We start from the raw sequence: 12,179 nt of genomic DNA on the forward strand, positions 1-12,179 counted from the left end.
TGCCTCCATTCGACTGCTCATCCGTATAATACCGTCCTGATCTAGGACCGGTGCTAGCTTGTAAATGCAGCTGGATCTTACTATCATTTCGGGTTTCTGTCCTGGTTTCAGTGCCAGGTTTTTTACCAGCATACACATTTCGTCTAGAAAGCCTTGACTGCCCTTGCTTCCACAGAACGGTCTCGGCCTTCTGATGCTTTTCCTGGCTGAAAGGTTGTAACACTGAAGGATATTAAGCCTTGAACAACACCCGTTGTTTTTCAGTCGCTTTCGTCGTAATGATCAGCAAACCCTTTTTCTGGAGCTTGTAGTTATTTCTGAAACGCAATGCATATGAGCAATTCTCGCTGAAACCGTCCCACTGGTGACATGAGGTCTTCAAAAAAGGATATTTTTGTGTCTAAATGATTGAAAGTAGTGAAAAAATGAGAAAACCACTTTGACTAGTTCATATTAATGGACCCCTCGGGCACAAATCAGTCAAACGGTTTTTCCAAAAATTGATTTTGAGCAATTCTTGATCTTTTTATTGATTTATTTCGTTTGAATTTGTCATTGCAACCCCTGCAACCAACACATCGATTTAAAGAGGAATGATAGCGTTCATCTGAAATAGAAAAAAATTGGCCGCCATCTTGGATCTCGCCGCCATCTTGGATTTTATCAGAAAAACATGTTTTTGAGTAAGTTCGCAACCACCGATTTTAAATTTGACATTACCATTGGAAAGCTGAGAAAAAATGCTTTGAGAAACATTAAAAAAATCAGGTGAGCATTCAGTTTACCTTGCCATTCAGATCACTTTTCGAAGTCGAGCTTCGCACAGTTCAACGCATGACGCGCGGCCAATATCAAATCAACGCAATATGCTGAGCCTGTGGTGTGCGTATGATGTGAACAGTCAGTATTCCTAGTTCATAGGTAGTAAGTGCACCTATGCACCGTAATTTTTCAATTGCCTTTTATCAATTTACCTAATTTCGTTAGGTAGCAAACGTACCCTTTTCGTCGATAAGAATTAGGTAGGGACCCAAAAAAAGTGATGATTCTACTCTTACTTTATTTACGCTTGCAGACGTAAATCTTTTCCAGATTATTAGGGATATACTTGATTCATACTATACCTTGGTATATCATACCTAAGTTTGTTGATAGTAGTGTAATGCATTAATGCATGAAAACAACAGTATACAACAGTAGCAAAAATTACATCTAAAATAATTTGTTTAATTACTAGACACGCGAAAACGGTCTTCCGTACAGGGAACCAAACTTTGTTCTAGCAAACAAATCGTAGAGAAGCTTGCTCACAAATCACGTTACACTCAAGGAGGAGCGTGGGAGTGAAAAACTAAACAATATGAATGGAATGAAGAGGGGTCAAAGATACGATTTTTTGCTTTACGTGGTTTTTAAAAAAACCCAAAAGCACACAGGCATTGGGCCATCACTATTCACGTGGACAACTTTGGGGAGGGGGTCTGTGTGATGTCCACGGTCCATACAAATTTTTTTGAATTTATATGAGCAGTTGTGGGAGAGGTGGGGGGGGGGGTAACAGGATATGGATGGCCCCGAATATACACTATACACAAACACAAACCACAGGCTCAGCATATTGCGTTGATTTGATATTGGCCGCGCGTCACGCGTTGAACTGTTTGAAGCTCGATTTCGAAAAGTGACCTGAATGACAAGGTAGTCTCAATGCTCACCTAATGTTTTGAAGATGTCTTAAAGCATTTTTTCTCAGCTTTCTAATGGTGATGTCAAATTTCAAATCGGTGGTTGCGAACTTGCTTAAAAAACAAGTTTTTCTGGTGAAATCCAAGATGGCGGCGAGATCCAACATGACGGTCATTTTTTTTCTCTTTAAATCGATGTGTTGGTTGCAGGGGTTTCGATGACAAATTCAAGAGAAATAAATCAATAAAAAGAACAAGAATTGCTATCAATTTTTCTCAAAACCGTTTAACCGATTTGCGCCCGAGGGGTCCATCAATATGAACTAACCAAAGTGGTTTGCTCATTTTTTCACTACTTTCAATCATTTAGACACAAAAACATCTTTTTTTAAAGACCTTATGTCACCAGTGGGACGGTTTCAGCGAGAATTGTTCATATGCTGTTTTCCTCAGCAACGATGTCCATCGGGAACATCTTCCGGCGGTGACCACATAGTGGAACAGAACTACACGCCTTGCTTTTTCGGTAGTGTCTCCGATCTGCGTGTCGGAACTTGGCTATTGATTTTCGGACTAGTGCAAGGATGATGGACCGGTGAACCACTCACTGTCGCTCGGCAAAATGGAATTCTATTCCATTTGGTCAATATGTCGGCTATGTTGTGATTTTTTGGTATCCACCACCAATTCGTCGCTCGTGTCAGCTCCAAGATTTCTCCGACTTTCAACGCAACGAACTGCTCAAGCTTGTGCTGATCCGAACGGATCCAACTGCACATCGCTCTGGAATCTGTCCAGAAAACTGGACGGTCGAATTTAAGGGTATGTGTTCACTATGGTGGTTGGTAAACGGCTGGGCAATGCGTACCAGCAGTACACCTGTACTAGTTGGCATAAAATAGACCCCAATGTGTTCCATAGTATAATGCCCAGCAACTCCTATCCCTACCTTCACGTGGTACCGACTGGAATACGAGCAACCAAGGGAAGATCGGTGAACCGGTGGCAACTTGGTCGTATGCTGACAGGGAAGGGGGAGCTGTTCTCCTTGGAGAGCAGCTTGCCTGAGCGCCTGTTCCCCATGTTAGGGGCGGCTCAAACAGCGACTTATCCAGAATGGACGGCTGTGCTATGAAATACGGTGTCTCACCAGCTACACCCAAGACGGCAGCCCCGTCGCGAGACTAGGCATTGCAGCCCTAGTAAAGCATGCTGAAAATAAACATACTACGAACAATCCAGAGAATGATACGAATCGGAACAATCGGTATAGACCTAGGCAAACGAAAAAAGAAAACGATTGGAAACTTGGTACTTGGAATGTTAGGACTCTGCTCGAACCGGCACGCGCGGGCATCTTGGTCAGAGAGCTACGGAAGGCAAAAGTGGAGGTAGCAGCCATACAAGAGGTGCGTTGGCCTAAAACCGGGGAACGTGAATTCCGGGCGGTTGATCCGACCTCGGGCACTTCTTTCAAGTATCACATCTACTACAGTGGTGGCGATAGAGCAGAACGGGGCGTCGGTTTCGTGTTACTTGGAAACCAAAAAAGGCGTGTTATTAGGTGGAGGCCTGTTAATGAACGTCTATGCGAATTGAGGATCAAGCCTTATCAACTCAATTACAGCCTTGATTCAATTACAGCCTTATCAACGTGTACGCGCCGACAAACGATAAAACCGATGACGTAAAGGAGGAGTTCTGTGAGCTTCTTGAGAAAACGTATGGAGAGTGCCCACAGCACGATATAAAGATCGTCATCGGAGATACGAACGCACAAGTCGGACGAGAGGAGTTCTTTCGTCCCGTTATTGGTAGGGAAAGCCTTCACTCTACCACCAACGACAACGGCTTGAGGCTAGTGAACTTCGCCGCGGCTAGGTGAATAGGCATCTGTAGTACCCATTTTGCACGTCTGAACATTCGGAAACACAGCTGGAGACACCCCAATGGAGAGGCCTGCTCCCAGATCGACCACATGCTGATCGACGGCCGGCACTTTTCAGACGTCATAGATGTGCGGTCCTTTCGAGGGCCAAACATCTACTCGGATCACTATCTCGTGGTAGGCAAGATTCGCGGAAGGAGTTACTGCAGAGTATACTCGGAAAGTTGATAGACGGATCGGTGAATCAGCTGGAGTGGACCTGAACGAGCAGTGGAAGCACATCCATGATGCGGTCAGTGAAACAGCGATGCTGAGTGCCTAGAGGTGACGGAGGGGAAGAACCGAGCCAACGCCAACACTTTAGTAGCAGCTAATCGTGTAACGCGTCAGATGCGGGAGAAAAACCGGGAGGCAAGAGCTGCCGAAAAGAGGCTTCATCACCGTAAGAAACGTAAGCACTACTATCGCGTCCTCGCGGAGGCGAAGAATTGCTTACCAGGCACGACACGAGGAGCTTCTATAGAACGATCAACGGAATCAGGAACCGGACTGTGCCAGTACCTGCCATGTGCAATGACAGGGAGGGGAACCTGATTACCGAAAAATCGCAAGCCAGGCGTTGGAAGCAACATTTTGAAGTGGTGTTAAAGGGTGAGGAAGGTAGGAGAGTCGTCGAGGGGAACAGGATAGAAATTGGGGAGGACGGACAAGCTGTGGACCCACCAACATTGGACGAGGTGAAGAATGCTTGCAAAGAGCTAAAGAACTACAAAGCCGCTGGGAAGGACGGCTTACCGGCCGAACTTTTCAAAGTTGGAAGTGAGCGGCTGTGTAGTGCAATTCACCAGATTATCCTATGGTCTGAGGAACAACTACCTACGGACTGGTTGGCAGGACTCATATGCCCTATCTACAAGAAGGGACATAGGCTCGACTGTAGTAATTATAGAGGCATAGCCCTTCACTTACAAAATTCTCTCCCGTATCCTGTTCCAGTTGCTGAAACCGTTGCAGGAAGCCTTTGTTGGAGAATACCAATGCGGTTTCCGAGTGGGGCGATCTACAACGGACCAGATGTTTACGTTGAGACAGATTCTCGACAAGTTTCGAGAACACAACTTGCAGACGCATCATCTGTTCATAGACTTTAAGGCGGCGTACGACACAGTTAAACGCAACGAGCTTTGGCGAATAAAGCTAGAACATGGTTTCCCAGCAAAACTAATTAAACTGTAACGTGCGACGCTTGACGGTTTTACATCATGCGTCAGGACTGCGGGCGAATTTTCGGACGCGTTTGTGACGTTGGATGGTCTGAAGCAAGGTGACGGGCTCTCGAAATTGCTGTTCAACATAGCTTTGGAAGGTGCAATACGAAGGGCAGGTGTGCAGAGGAGCGGCACCATCATCACTAAGTCTCACAGGCTTCTGGGCTTTGCGGACGACATTGATATAATTGGTGTTAACCGTAGAGCAGTTGAGAAGGCTTTTAAGGGGGTGACGTCCATGACATAGACCTTTGGAGGATTCTAAGGGTTTTCAGGGAAAAGGCATCGTAAAAAAACGTTTATCTCGTGCGATCATCTTAAACTTGTGTATATACTACCGCCAAAGACGATCCTACGCTCTAGAAAGTTACTAAAATGGACACCAAATGGTCTCTCCCATATCAGACGCACCTTATCTGGCTTCTTGGGATTCCAGTCAACTTTCAGGGGTAGATACCACACTTTACCGGGTTCTATTTCGGCCAGTTCTTCCACAGTTGCCAAGTGTGCGTATCCCTGCTCCTGGTATTTCTCGATTTGCCGATAGACGTTGTGATGTAACTCTGGGTCCTCTGCCTCTTCAGGGCCATTGGATACCCGGACGAACACATACGATTCGTATAGATTCTCTAGGATTCCTCAAATTGGATTCGTGCGCATCCTTGAAAAGGATTCCTGAAAAAAGAATCCTCAGGAAAATCGTGAGTGGGAATCCTCCGGATCGTGTTTGCGATTCCTTCCACAATTCCGTCACCGAGTTATAGGTATCCTGGGGATTCTTACTCAGGATTCTCTGCGTGTTAGTAAGGGTAGCTATCAGGAAACTGCGGATCATCCGTGTTCCACAGGAGTCCGATCTCGAAATGATCACCGATTCGTTTTGTGGTTTGTTTCAAAATTTCGCGTGCCCTCTCGTCCTTAGCTGACACGCTCACAACCGGCATGTTCACAACCGATTCTTTCAAAGTGTAAGGAGTCTTAAGTTAATCGTGAAGATTTTTGTCGGTGACTTCTTGGTGGACATCCAGGAAGACTTCTCTTGTTTCGACTATGTTTGCTTGTCTCGGACCGTAGACTGTCCAGCCAAATTTGTATCGCACTGCAATCGGACCCGCCACGGAACCAATTTTCACTTCAATTAGAGTAAACGTGTGGGTGTCATCAAAACCGATCTGCATTCCCGGCTGGCCGTTGTACGATGATTTTGGATGTCCGCGCCTGTGGGCATACTGATGAGACAGTTCTTGTGCGTCCAGTATTTATTGGGGCAGCATTAACTTTCTAACCGTACGGACTGTTCTCAGCAATAGTTTTCCAGCCGCTTCTATCGCCGATGTATAGAGATTCAATCGTCAGGACTTCGTTTCCACACGCGCGATATTGGCCGTCCATTTTATTGTGAGTCGATCAACCAAACTTTACTCTACTAAAGTCACTGACGCTTCTTCGTTCAAGAACGCCTGAACTGTAATTGACCGTTCGCCACAGTGAAGGTTGTCAGAAATCATCCGAAACAACGTCACATGGTCGGCCTGGGTATGCGCACTGACTACGCCCTGTGTTGGATATAGAAGAGAATTATGCACTCGCCGACTTTGCACCGCAGCTTGAACTTTCATAAGCTGTTCTATTCATTTCCTTCTTATTCACTAGGTCCTGGATAAGTAGCGGATTCGCGAGATGCTGCTTCAATTTGGCTGCTGCTTCTAGGAGCTCGCAGAGCTGCTTCACTGCAGTGCCGAACGGAGTGAAACTCGCTAGCTTCGACCTTTTCCAGTTGACCTAGGAGAAGCAGTTCCGGACGGTCGTACAAAGTACGTAGCTCCTCGACGAGCTTTGGAACGGATTTAGGTAAAAGTAGTTGACCGCGGACCATTACCAAAGTCGGGCCCTCTTGAAGTCGAACCAGGTTTTCAACTTAGTTGAATTCGCACGCTTCGTTGAAGGCTTGGTAAGAACCGTAAAACAAAGACCACTCCCCCGGTTTTCCCGAGAAAGTATGCTACTTCTTAGTAACTCCGCTTCTCGCAGCCAGTTGTGCCTTCGTTGGCTCGGGACATTGCTGCTCCAGTCCATATTGGCTCATATGGTTCATTTTTCTTTTCGGGTTTGGATTTTTTCGCCTCTTTTCATCTTCAAAAATGCTGCTAAATTCGTCATCGTTGTCGCCAAAGACGACATTGCAGTCGTCGTTCAGGTTGTCTTGGTCTTGGTCCCCCTTTAGCAGCTGTTGGGCTTTCTGTTTTCATTCAGGAACTTTTTTCGCCGCTCTCTCATTCTATACTCACTCAACTAATTGTTGTTTCTGTTGCTCCTATTGCTTTCTTATTCGCCGTCAAGCAGCTGCCAGTTGGCCCATTTTGCCGTCGGTGCTTACACCGTCGGGCTGCACAGTTGGCTCAAAATTTACAAGACTCGTTGCAACTACCTAATAGTCGTACTCTCGTAACATGTGCAAAATATTTAAAGAATTTTACTGCTTTTTAGGTAACAAATTTATTATCAAAAGGAGAATTTTTCGTTATTGCTTTTGTAGTAATATGGAAAATTTTGCGTGTAATTGTAAGAAACTTATTATTCAAAATTCGTGTTTCGCCGCGTATGGTCGTCATAGACCACCTAGAAAACCCACAATTAGAGGCGTTTACTAAATTACGCATCAAATTTATTGTGTTGGACATTTTTAAATTTTAGACGAACTGTTATCGTCAACGGCGAAAGATATCGATCTATGATCCGAGACTTTTTTTTGCTGACATGTGGTTTTAATAAAAGCCCAACAGTATTGGGGCCTTACGAGAAAATATATCACGTGTTATTGGTGGAATTTAGGCTGAAACTTAGGAAGAAGTGATGCAAAATTGAGTCTTCCGTTTGCACTATTTGTTACGTTGCTGTGGTTAACATTTGCATAAAGTAATCTTCAAAAGGTGAATGGAAAGAACCAATTTATCGATTTTGATTAGAATTTTGTATACATATTGTATTTCTAGATGTTATTTTTGCTGATTTTTGCTGATGGAAAATAATCAACCTTGATTGACCAGATAGCTGATTGTACTACTGCAAATAAAATAAAATAATCCATAAAAAAGTTATATTTGTTTATAAAAAATAATCTCCCCCTTTTCTATAAATTAATTTAGGGGGAATAGGGGCATAATGAGCACCCTAATTTCTTTGCTGATTCAAGCATGGAAAATGACAAAAATTTTAAGCTGTCTTCAGTGCAAAACTTGAATTAACTATCTATAATTAAAGGTACACTATTCACAAATTGAAAAGTTTATCGTATAGTGGTGAAAAACACAAATTAGATTCATGTATCAAAAACTAGCAATCAGTCGACGTATGGGGCACAATGAACACCCACGGGGTATAATGAGCCCTCTTATAGAACATATCTTGAAACTGTATATAAGTACAACTAATGGGCCAACGTTTGTTGTGGGATGCCGTGATACCTGGCGGCTTGTTTCGTGAATGTCCCGTCGCGCCTTATGGTGGCCAATTCTGCCTGCAATCCCTTTTTCTGACCGATTCGGTCTCAAAGATTTTCTAATATATGTTCGCACCATCACTGTAAACAAACACTGACTATGGAAACAGACAAACTCACAAGTCTACTGAGATGAATTTCAGGTAAGTTTATGTGACAAGCTGTGCTCATTTCACCCCACCTAAAAGTGACCATTTCGCCCCTATCGAATTAGTTTAAGTTAACATGAGATTTTAACACTATTTATAGCTTAAGATCAAAACTTTAATGATGGTGAAATTTGGGGTACAACCCATACCTCATATTGATGTGTCTACATACTTGATTGAGCCATTTGAACGACCGTAGAAGCTTATTTTGTAATGCACAATAATAATATTTTTTCCAACATCCGCGAACCAAGTTGTTTTTTTCAATATTTTTCCATATTTTAAACAGACAAACCACGTTTGTTCTACATAAAGAGATACTGTAGTAACTACGGAAGAGTTTCACATACCATATTGTATTAAAAAATGCGTAGTTTCGCATAAAAGAGGGGTGCCCATTTATGCCCCTAATCCCCCTACCCCAATGAAAATTCTGCGCATGGCTATACTGCCCATAATCGCATAATTGTAACATTTGCAAAATTGGTTGTTCGAGCAAATGACATTTTCATATTTTGACCTCAAATGCATTGTTCCCAACATACTCTTGTAAATAGACTTTTCAACTTAACCTAGTATTATGAAGCAAGCACTACTTTACTCTATGTATACATTGAACATTACTTCTAAGTCAAATTGGTTGAAATTTTTGCAATGATACTTTTATGCCATCACTTTCAAGCTACTTCTGGAATATATCACAAGGGAAATTGAGGTTTTCTTGTATTCAACAAGCATGAGCTGAACATAAGAAACGGATCACCGGTGGTTGGTTACCGGACTAGAACAACTTCCGAGTTCTAAAGGATGCAGATGTGGATTTGGATGGAAGCTTTTTTGACAAAAAAGTTGAAAAAGTTAAGTAGTGTGACCAATATGCGATTATTTACTCTATGTGACCAAACAAGTTGGTATTTTTTACGACTTTTTTCAAACAAGCATAAGCATATTTTTTCAGATGCAAAAAGTACATACTATTTTAAGCATTTTCCAATAAAAAGCGCGAATTCCATAAAATATCGAATGTTACAACTATGTGATTACAGGCAGTATAGAACCTAGATAAATAATTATTACACCGAGTACATTCAATAACATACAGCATTTTAAGCGCAGGTCGGTCGGATTGTAAGTTTGAAGTGTGGTTATTGTAAAAGTTGTTGTTTTTTAAAAAATCAACCAGTAAAAAAACCTGAACCCATGTTACTGACGAGTGAATGAAACTCATAACTTGCACCATAATTGCACTTCAAGCGCATGCAAAAAATGTTCCCAAAGCCAACGTGCAAGTTAATCATCGCATGGATTACAATCCTGTTACGCTAAGTAGAGCGAACCGATTTCGTTCGAAAACTCATAACATGGACGCCAGCTTAGGGCTCTACTACAGAAATTAATACTCAGAAATCGCCAGCCTGCTTTGCTAGCTAACGCTCCATGGACTGACTTTCCGAATTTTCGGAAAATTCAATTCAATTATCATCGTAATCCTGCTAATCCGATGGCAGCAGACCCAAGCGTACGGTCGCTCGCTCAACAAGGTCGGGAAATAGATCGAACTTTCTTCATTTTAAACTTATCATTAATGGGCACTGAAGCCGGATTCTGCTGCCAAGTGACTACATCCGCCATCATCGAATTGAAAGACAGATTGGCCCACATGTTGATGTATGCGGATTGGAATTTGTTGAGATACAAAACATCTTTGTATAATTTAAACTTAATAACGAGTAATGACATCCTGTTTCTTTCTTCCAATCAAACTTTCAATCCGTTTCGACATTTCAAAAATGATAAACGCCTTCAAAAGAATGAAGGCAGTTAAAAAATGGTTGTCGTTCATCTTAATCAGACGAGAATTTAGAATCATCCTTGCGGATTCCGGTATCAGATATTGATATCAATATGGCACGTGTTCTGGAAAAAAGCCAATCGTTTCAAGTTCCTTCTCTAAGCTCATGTTATTTTAAAACCTTACTAATCAAATTTCAAAAAAATATTATGGGTATTCATGTCGAGCTCGTAAACAAATACCCAGCCGTAAAAATACTCACCTCCATTGACGAGTAATGGAAGATACACAGTTTACGGCTGGGTATCCGTATACGAGCTCGATGTGAAGACCCCTATTGTTTGTTTCCCATATATGTTATGGCTGTGGCTTGTAAGATTACTTTTATTATGGTGAGCTTCAACTGGTATCATCCTTGGCTTTTCAATCTAAAACGGACTGCTTATATATCAAAATAAAGGTAAAGGTAAGTTTTGGCCCGACAGCTGTTGTGGATTGTGAAATTTGGCCCGCGTGTCATAAAGGTTGGACAGGCCTGCATTAGATAGTAGCTATTATAGCTTGTGAAGTCAGCTGACCACTGGAAAATTTAATCAGCGTAATTCATATTTACCATTTGTTCGATTACCGTGGAATGGGGTGAAAATGATCAGTGGGGTGTAATTGATCACCTGGAAATTCGTGATAAAAAATACTAATCAAAAGATACTGATCTCACAAAACTAGGCAATGTTTACGAGTCCTAAAATGCAACTTTTGAAAGATTCACATACCTGTCAAAGTTAACCCTCGCATGCCCGGTGCAATTTAACATATTTTCGAAAAATTCTTCTAACTCAGTCAAAACTCAATCAAATTTTATCGAACAAGTTTCTCAATTACAAAAAAAAGTATTGAATTTACTTGAAGTAATCTTAATTAGGGGTTAATTACGTTAAATTTGGAGAAGTGAGTAAAGTTTGATAAAAGCTCAAAAAATATAATTTTCAACAATGATTTTTTTCACACCATCAAATGAATACTGATGAATTCACAGGAAACCTCAAAGATATCAATTTCAGAGCTAGTTTTTAAGCTTTTGCAACAAACCGAATTGAAATCGATTTATCGATGATCAAATGAGAGCGAATTTAGCAAACTGCAGCTCGTGAACCAAAAGGAATAAACTTTAACCTGAAATATCGTTATTTTCGTTTCCAAACTACCTGTGATATTTTTCAGTCCAGAAATCATCATTTATCATAAACATAAAGAAAAAAAGCACGTTTCCAATAGAATGTATGAATTTCAGGGGTGATCAATTTCACCCCGATTTTTCTCATATTACCTCAGAGAATTCTCGAATGTATTTCATGAAGTAGACGACAGAAATTTCACCAATAGCCATAGAGGTTTTCTAGAGCACATGCCAGTACTTGTTTTGAATATATACTATTTTGGGAAAAATGTACATGAAGCTAGTTAATTGGAAATTGTTATAAAAATTGATCGGTTTCACCCCGTTCCATGGTACCATAATGCTTCAATTTTATTCCTATTTTGTATAATTGAGACGATGCTACTGAGTACTTAATTATAACTAATTTTCTCACAAATTCGAAAGCACTGTGAACTGTATGCCATAATTCATAGTCTTTTCTTTTTCTTTTTCTTTTCATAGTTTTTTGCAAAGTAATGAAAATCCTTCTGGAGGCATCCAAGTGAAATGGAAAAGTCTTAGCACAGACCCAGTTTCTCCCAATCCAAGTTCTGCCAGCTTCTGTTATCCTATGCCGAGCAGCTCATACAGCAACTGACAGAGAAGATTGTGTATGTGTGTAAAGGGTTGAAGCTGGTACCAAATTCCTGTTGCGTCTATAACTTTATTATCTAGGATAAACGTCTTATTAATCTAAAAG

Source organism: Wyeomyia smithii, chromosome 3 (genome assembly GCF_029784165.1).
Source record: "Wyeomyia smithii strain HCP4-BCI-WySm-NY-G18 chromosome 3, ASM2978416v1, whole genome shotgun sequence".
Taxonomy (NCBI): domain Eukaryota; kingdom Metazoa; phylum Arthropoda; class Insecta; order Diptera; family Culicidae; genus Wyeomyia; species Wyeomyia smithii.